Raw genomic sequence first — 9,404 nt, 5'->3', positions numbered from 1 at the left:
GAGAGGCTGTCAGGCCTTTTGTTCATAGGGTCGCTATGAGTCGTGCTCGACTTGAAGGCAATCATCAACAACAACAAAGTTATTCATAATTTGTTATGCTCAAAGTCATAATAAGACATACTTGTGCTAAATAGGGGTCTAGAGCCCTAATGTACACCCCTTTGAGCTATTTAATTTAGCTAGTTTTAACTGTTTGAAATTCTTCTCTGTGCTAGTAACCATGAAGGTGCTGTATAATCCTCAAAAGAAAATTCTCATGTGTAAATGGAAGCTGTGTGGATCATAACAAACTGTGGCTGACTCTGAGAAGAATGGGAATACCAGAACACTTGATCGTGCTAATGAGAAACCTGTACTTGGACCAAGAGGCAGTTGTCAGAACAGAGCAAGGAAATAATGCATGGTTCAAAATTGGGAAGAGTGTGCGCCAGGGATGTGTCCTGTCTCCATACCTTTTCAACATGTGTGCAGATCAGATTATCCGGGAGGCTGGGGTCTATGAGGAGAAGTGTGACATCAGGATTGGTGGAAGATCTATCAACAATCTGCGTTATGCAGATGACACAACCCTGCTTGTTGAAACTGAGGAGGACCTGAAGTGCTTGCAGCAGAGGGTCAAGGACTGCAGCCTCCAATATGGATTGAGGCTCAATGTCAAGAAGACAAAGATTCTTACCACTGGACCAATTGGCAGTATCAGGATGGATGGTGAGGAGATCGAAATTGTTCACAGCTTTAGTTTGCTTGGCTCCACAGTCAACACTCTCAGCACCAGTAGACGGGAAATTAAAAGATGTACTGCGATGGGAAAGTCGGCTGTCAGGGACCTCTCCAAAGTACTGAAGAGCAATGGTGTCTCTCTGGAAACTAAGGTGTGTCTGATATAGGCCATTGTCTTTGCAATCACTCGTTATACATCAGAGACTTGGACAATGACTAGGGAGGGTAGAAGGAGAATTGATGCCTTTGAGCTGTGGTGCTGGAGAAGAGTATTGAGGGTACCATGGACTATTAGGAAAACAAACAGATTCATCGTAGAGAGGGCTAAACTGGATGGCTCCTTGGAGGCAAGGATTCCGAGGCTTCCTCTGACATAATTTGGACATGTTGTAAGGAGGGACAGGTCCTTGGAGAGGGACATCATGCTTGGGAGGGTGGAGGGACAGCGTAGGAGCGGAAGTCCCTCTATGAGGTGGATTGATTCAGTGACTGGGGTAGTGGGGATGGGAGTGTCAGAGACAGTGCGACTGGCATAGGAGAGAGCAGAGCTTAGAGCTGTTGTACATAGGGTCGCTATGAGTCGCAAGCAACTCGACGGCACATAACAACAACAGCAGATGGAAACTTGGAATCTTCTAGGTCATTAAATACTCTTATGAAGGTGAGACAAAGGAAGAACAATGAGTTTGATTATCAAAGGCAAATAAATTATTGGTCTAGAATGATGGAGCTGCTTTTGTGTAGAATTCAAGTCTGTGGAGCCATTCTCTATACCACTTTAGAGATGTGAAGCTGCTTCCCTGGTTTGTTCCCTCTTCACAGTCAGTCTGAGAGAGAAATGCTACTCTTCTCATGTTACAGTCCAAGGAAATGGCACAAAGTCACTGCTCAGTGTTACATAGCAAGTTGAATCCTGGGGTTGATTCCAAGCCTCCTATGCCTTTGGGGCCTATCTTGCTGCTTCCTGGATTCAAAGGTCCAGTTACTCATTATTTGCAATAAGTTTCAACAAGGGTGGGTCCCTGTCCTCCTCAGGATTGATATGGAAACAAAGGTCCCTCCCAGCCTTCAAATTCCCTGAGTCTACAATAGCTGCAAGCATAAAAGGGTGGAACTTGTTGGAGCAATAAATCACTGCTTCCCACACCAGTCCCAGCGGCACGATCAAGTCTCCCTCATTCCATTACTCACTGTCAGCTGTGAGCATCATTTATCTTTTTGCATGAACTGCTGTAATCTTCCCTAATGAGTTTCCCGACTTGACTCTCTCATGTTTCCAGCACAGTGAATTCTGCACCTTCTCAAGGTGCCCCTACAGACGGAAGACCCCTTCCCTTCCACGTACACACACATGCACACAAATTCCCTCAACGGCCCTTTGTTCCTGGTATGTTGCACCCACATTTTTCATCCATCACTAGATTGACAAAATCCATGCCTCACCCCAACTTTACACTTGTATTTTACCGAAGTCCAGCCACTACCCAACCATCCCTTCCTTGCTTTTTAACTCTTCTGAGTCTGATTGATGTTGTCCCTAACTGATATGTAGCTTTATTTTTGTCCCAAAGGACCTTAAATCCTCAGGGTTCATGATTTTGTTCCACTGTCATAATTACCCGGTTTGTGAAACATTTTACAAAGGAAATTAATTGTCGGAGTTCTTTGAGATGGTCCAGGCAAATATTCCCTTTTTATTTTGTTACTGTTGTTCAGTGCCATCAAGTCAACTATGTTTCTTAGAGATTCTGAGAACAATGGCTTTGAGTTCTGCCCTGTCCTGAGCTAACCTCATCTTCCCTGACACCCTTGACTCAGTTGTCACTGTTACTGTGTCAATTCATCTCATCCAAGTTCTCCCTCTCCTGCGCTGTCCCTCCTCCCTTCCAAGCAGGATGCCCTTCTTCAAGGACTGGTCCCTCCAGGCAACACGCCCAAAGTATGTGAGACTGAGCTTCAAAATCCCTGCCTCCAAGAAGCGACCTACCTTCACCCTCTCCAGGACAGAACTGTTTGTTCTCTTGGAAGTCTTTGGTATATTTATGGTGTGTTACCTTTTTAATTAAGACCATCCAATTCATTATAAAAAAGAGTAAGACAGTTTTCATTTCCATATGTGTAATTTCTTCAACTTGTCTGAACAAACACTTGGCATGCTTTAAATATTCTAGGGTTTTCATTCCCTAGTCTAGCTACTGAACCAGAATTTCCTATAGCAGAATCTGGGAATGAATATTTACAAAACAAAGAAGCCCAGAACAAAACAAACAAACAAACAAACAAACAACTCAGCTTACCTAAATGTACATCATGAGATTGTCTATTTCTCATAAAATAGCTTCTAATTAAGCACACAATTGGTTTTTTTAAAAAATATTTTATCCAGGTTTATTTACCAAGTTCAAATACATTGTTTTTCACATCGTATTTTTCCCATTTTCTTCACTTACACTCACCCATCAAATTGTATGACCCCACGATTAACCCCTCACCCCCACCCCTTGCCCATCCTCACCCCTCTGCTTCCACTTCCTCCCCCTTGGATCCCCATATTCATTCTGCCATAATGGGTTTATACAATATTTGTCCTTGTGGGACTGAGGTAATTCACTCAGCAACAAAAGGACGCTATCATTTGTCTAAAAGAACACAAAGCATGAAAATTAGGAAGGGAAAGAGTTTTAGGTAGAGGAAACTTACCCTAAAAGATATTCTACAGCTGTGTTAACAAAAATAATTTGGTTCTAGATAAGAGATAGGGCGAATATAAAACAGACCTTCCCAACATAAACCTCCATACTTATAAGGATTTAGGTCCTGAGAAAAGTGACAATCTGTTCTTTGGTGAAAAAAAAAAAGAAATAAATAAAAACACAACAAAAAAACAGCCAAATCAAATTGTGTGGACAATATAAGATAAACATTTGGAAAAATAAAGTGTATTCCTAATTCACTCTTTCTACCAAAATAAAGATTGCACGAGATTCAGACGTAAATATTAAAGCAATTAATGCATACTTTTGCAGTTTGAAAGGACTTTGTAATCAGGACATAAAAGAGAAAAGAGAATAATTTGAACTATATGAAATTATGCATCAGAGAGTTGGACAATGACCAAGGAGGACAGAAGGAGAATTGATGCCTTTGAGCTGTGGTGCTGGAGAAGAGTATTGAGAGTACCATGGACTGCTAGGAAAATAAACAGATTTGTCCTGGAAAGGGTTAAACTGGGTGGCTCCTTGGAGGCAAGGATTCTGAGGCTCTGTCTAACATACTTTGGACATGTTGTGAGGAGAGACCGGTCCTTGGAGAGGGACATCATGCTTGGGAGGGTGGAGGGACAGTGCAGGAGGGGAAGGCCCTCTGTGAGGTGGATTGATTCAGTGACTGGGATAATTGGGATGGGAGTGTCAGAGACAGTGCGATTGGCACAGGACAGAGCGGAGTTTAGGGCTGTTGTACATAGGGTCGCTATGAGTCGCAAGCTACTCGATGGCACATAACAACAACAACAATATGAAATTAATAACGTGTAGAAAAAGAATCAAGAAACTAAAAATATAAATGAAAAATTTGGGGGAAAGATACAATACCAATGTCAAATGGTTTATTTACTTAACGTAGAAATTATATATGAATCCAGAAGAAAAGAAGGCTTTAAAAAGTGACAAATATGGGAAAACCATTTCTTATAAAGATATGCACTTCGCCATTAACTATGTAAAATTTGACCTCACTCATCATTAATCAAATAGAAATAAAAATAATGGGAGATAGCATTTCACGTCAAGAACCGTGAATTGTAAAGGACTGAGAATGGAAAGAGCTATCTTTATACACAACTATATCTAAGTAATCCCCCCCCCTTCAATTACTAAATATGAATTTCAAGGAGCTGCGATGGCTTAGTGGTTAGAGAGTTCGGCCACCAACCTAAACGCAGGTGATTCGAATCCACCAGCTGCTGCTCGAGAGAAAGATGGCCCTTCTCCTTCTGTGATTTACAGCCTCTGAAAACCTGCTGAGGGGTCAGCTCTGAGTTGGGTCTGACTCAATAGCAGTGAATAACAAGATGACTTGGCAATAATTACATATACGTGCTTTTTAGAAAGTACCATCTGTTCTCGCAGTTTTATTACAAAGCATATACTACGTATTTCCAGAAAGTCATTAAAATGTACACTTAAAGATATTAGAATATTGGTTTTGTAAAACGCAACACTGGAACATCAAAAGTGCAGTCAGTAATGATGGCATTTAGAATGAAATTAGTAACATGTGTAGGAAAAGAATTAAGAAACTAAAACTATAAATGAAAAATTGGGGAAATTTTAGAGTATTTTAAAAAATATTTAAATATTTTAGAATATTAACATACTGGAATAGTGTGCACACGTGAAAATAAGTATATTTTGTTTTGTGATATGGAAAATAAATTCTGGAATGCAGTAACATGTAAGAAATAAAATTTCAGAACGGTGAGTAGAATTCTCTCTGAAAGTAAAAAATGTATTTTGATTGGTAGGCAGTATCTGGGTGCTATAAATCTTTAATGTTTTTAGGTGCTAATCAAATGTAGGTGATTTGGAGTCTACTGGGTGTCATCTTAGGAGGAGCGCGTGGCTACCCACTTCTCTAAAAGCCAGTCAGGGCCAACCTATGGGCCCAGCGCGCGTCTGTCACACCTGGGCCTACTTGTCACGAGTCAGAATCTGCCTCTAACTCGGGATTAGAGCTTCAGCTGGTAACTGATGCAGGAACCGTTCAAAGCCACCATTTATTTGCTCTTCATGAAAAAGATCTGATAGCCTGCTTCTATAATATTAAAAACACAATTAATTGCTGTCAATGACCTACCACTGACCCTGCAGGAGATTTTCAGAGGCTGCAAATCATACCGATGGAAAGTGCCAATTTTCTTCCGAGCAGCAGCTGGTGGATTCGAGCCATGTACCTTTGGGTTGGCAGTGCAACTTTTACTCACTTAGACCAACTTTGGAAACCTAATGGAGCATTTGCCCTCTGTCCTATGGAGCTTCTGTTCTTAGGAATTAACCCAGCAGGCAATGGGTTTATTGATAGGAGCATATGCACTTTACAATAAACAACACTAAGACATCATTAGCAATTACTCCATTTAGAAAAGAGACACCCTGTTTTGTGCCATTGGAATACTCTTTGAGGCAAGAGTAGATGCCGGTTTTGCTCTCAGCCTGCTCCCTAGACTTAGAATAGCATCTGACACTTAGTGAGTGTTCAACAACAAAACGTGGAATGACAGATTGGCATTTTTCCCCCCTCAAAGGTTATGTGCCACTGGCTCTGAGACTGTTTCATTGACTATACAAAAGCATCTGACTGTGTAGAACACAACAAATTGTGGCTAAATTGAGAAGAACCAGAATTCCAGAACATCTGATTGTGCTCTTGTGCTAATCTATACTTGGACCAGGAGGCAGTTGTCAGAACAGAGGGAGGAAACATTGCATGATTTAAAACCAGGAAAGGAGTGCATCAGGGATACATCCTGTCACCATACCTGTTCAATCTCTATGCAGAACAGATCATTTGGGAGAATGGGAATTATGAAGAGGAGTGTGGCGTCAGGATTGGAGGAAGACTCATCAACAACCTACATTATGCAGATGACATAACCCTGCTTGCTGAAACTGAAGAGGACCTGAAGTGTTTGCTGACGAAGGTCAAGGACTGCAGCCTTCAATATCAATTGAAGCTCAACATCAAGAAGGCAAAGATTCTCACCACCAGGCAAACTGGCAGCACTAGAATAGATGGAGAAGAGTTTGAGACTGTTAACAGTTTCAGTGCCCTCAGTTCCACAATCAACACTCTTGGCACCAGCAGTCAGAAAATCAAAAGATGGCTTGCACTAGGATGCTTCGTGGGTCTCTTCAGAGTGGTGAAGAGAGCAACATAGTCAGTCTAAAGACTAAGGTGCACCTGATCCAGGCCATGGTCTTTTCAATTACTTGCGATGCATCAGAGCTGAACAGTGACTGAGAATGACAGAATAATCGATGCTGTGAGCTGTGGTCCTGGAGAAGAGTCTTGAAAATACTGTGGACTCCCAAGACTACAAACAAATTTGTCCGTGAGAGGGTGAAATCAAGCTGATCCTTGGAGGTAAGGATTTTGAAGCTCCATTTCACGTACTTTCAATATGTGACCAAGAGGGACTGATCCTTGGAGGAGGACATCATGCTCAGAAGGGTGGAAGGACAGCACAGGAGAGGAAGACCCCAGATGAGATGGATTGAAACAGTAACTAGGGTCATTGGGGTAGGTATGTCGAAGAGTGTGAGACTGGCTCAGGTATCCCAGCAGGGTTCAGAACTATTGTGCAGAGTCACTATGACTTGCAGGTGACTTGAAAGCGGATAATAACAAGTCACTGTTTTGCTCTTTTTTTGCATTTATTTTTACTTCCATCTGTAAATGACATAACTACATCATTTACATTGGCTATTTGAGGGTCTTTTGGATCTTTGGTCAGTTTCTGATCTTTGGCCAGAGCTGGAGTCCACAGTGGGACTTCAGCCTTCTTCCATTTGGGAGCTGTCTGCTTAAGAGACAAGTTCTTGGGGAAACCACAGGACACCGCACCCTAAAAGCCCTCAGGGACCAGATGAAGAGGGATCCAGAGGGTGCCCAGATCCTGCAAGAGTGGCCCCGTATCTCACTGTCTACCATCAACCTGGACAAGCTCCAGAGCCTGCCTGATGGTTCTTTTGGCCGAGAGTATCTCCGTTTCCTGGGTGTGAATAGGGTCTCCCCAGACACCCGAGCGCCCACACGCTTCGTGGATGATGAGGAACTAGCGTATGTGATCCAGCGGTACCGGGAAGTCCACGACATGCTCCATACTCTCCTGGGGATGCCCACCAACATCCCGGGAGCCTGCAAGTGCTGATCTCTGAGCTGATCCCATGGGCAGTTCAGAGTGGACGCAGAGCCCCGTGTGTCCTCAACCTGTACTACGAGCTGCGCTGGGAGCAACCCCTGAGGGCTCTGCGGGAGGAGCTGGGCATCACACCACCCCCCATGGACCTCCGGGGCCTGCACTGATCAGAGGCCCCTGCCGTCCTCCCCCGTGCTCCACGTCCCACACAGGAGAGGGCTCCTTTGCCACAACCTTTGATCCTTTTCTTTGAACACTGACCCTTGGACATCACATACCATAATTTGCCTTAATCACTGTTGAGTAGCCTTGACGGTCTGCCCAAGAGCAAGCTGGCATGCAGCGGAGTTCTCGGGGTGCCCAGGAGCCACCCAAGAAGAGCTAGCTGTATGTGAGCTCACACTGGGATAGCTCTCAGGATTTTTTTTTTTTTAATACCTGTTGTCAGAATTTTCTGAGAGACTGATATCTCCATGGGATACACCTAATTCCAAAGGCCTCAGAAGAAGAATGCAAGTGTCTGCAGCTGTCTGCTATCTGAATAAAAGCTCCCATCAGGTTAAAAAAAAAAAAGAAAAAGAGAGACAAATGTTTGATTAGATCGTTGAGCCCTCTCTTTGAGGCTCAGAAGCCTTTGCACAGCCACACCTTACAGAGCCCTGAGAATTGGTTGCGATCCTAAACTCTACTGTTGGGTTGCTGGGTTTCTTCAATCTCTTTTGTTTATCATCTCCTTCGCTCTGGCCAAGTCATCAGACCTCCTTGCCACAATTTCTTTGGAGGGTTGTTCCTGAACGTAAGGACACATGGACACATGCCGTGTGCATCATACAATGGGCTTCAGATTAAGGGCTGGCAGCTCGCAATCTCACCGGGAGGGATGTGGTCAACAAATGAGTGAATGAAGAGGGAAGGAGAAGTTGGAGCGCACGGGGCTGCCAGGCCAGTTGTGCGCAGTAGATCTGGAGGGAATGATGAAGTATCTTCTTTGTTAACTCCCGCCTGCCTATGGAGTTCGTCTCCTCCTCGTCACAGGGAGATATCAGGCTTCGTTCTGGTTCCTCAGCCGAGTCCCTCAGTGCCTGGCCCCCAATGGGTTTCAGGAGTGCTGAGCGTCATGTCCTGGGGTCACTAAGGCTGTCCTCTTATGTCCCGGCATTCTGAGCTGTTCCCACCTCTCCAAGCTTTCCTGAGTTTCGCTTGGCTCTGGATTCCCCACCTAGTAATTGAGAGCAATGATTCCAAACTAGATTCTGAGAGATTCCAGAAATCCAGCCTGGTGAGGCGTGGGGTGAGCCCAGGACCTTATCTTTCACATGTCCTGTGAAGGGAGAGCATCTTCCACTCCGCCTGACCTCCTCGGAGTCCACAAGATGCTGGGGTCCTTGAGTTACACAGCCTTCCTCTGCTTATAGTGAGAATCTTGTGGAAATGACAGTTTTTATCTTCAAAGACAGTGGAGTGGGAAGATAATTCATTTTTACTGCAGGTTATGAAATGTTGCCTCTTAAATCTTTAAATAGCTTGAATAGAGCCTTTCGGCCAATAACTAGGAAACAGATATTTAAATGAATGTACTCCCATCAGCAATTTGGTTATTTTTAGAGTTTTATTACCTATATGTTATCATTGCTTATGAATTCTCTGACTTGAAAGTGCCAGACCTACTTGGGCATTTGTAATTCTGAGTTTTACTATCAAGGAGACGAGAGCAGTGGGAGGGACCACTTGCTCACCCTTTCTTAATCTTTCTCAAAGAGAGGGT

The 9,404-nt window shown here is 43.6% G+C and overlaps 1 pseudogene; it reads left to right on the top strand.

Annotated features, from left to right (window-relative positions):
* The first annotated feature begins 220 nt into the window (after positions 1 to 220).
* Positions 221 to 7,806, top strand: LOC102843755 (annotated as a pseudogene).
* The last annotated feature ends 1,598 nt before the right edge of the window (positions 7,807 to 9,404 follow it).

This window comes from Elephantulus edwardii, unplaced genomic scaffold, assembly GCF_000299155.1.
Source record: "Elephantulus edwardii isolate Elephantulus edwardi_28Jun2011 unplaced genomic scaffold, EleEdw1.0 scaffold00027, whole genome shotgun sequence".
Classification (NCBI taxonomy): Eukaryota; Metazoa; Chordata; class Mammalia; order Macroscelidea; family Macroscelididae; genus Elephantulus; species Elephantulus edwardii.
The sequence above is the reverse complement of the archived record's forward strand: the minus strand, read 5'-3'. Positions and strand labels throughout refer to the sequence as shown.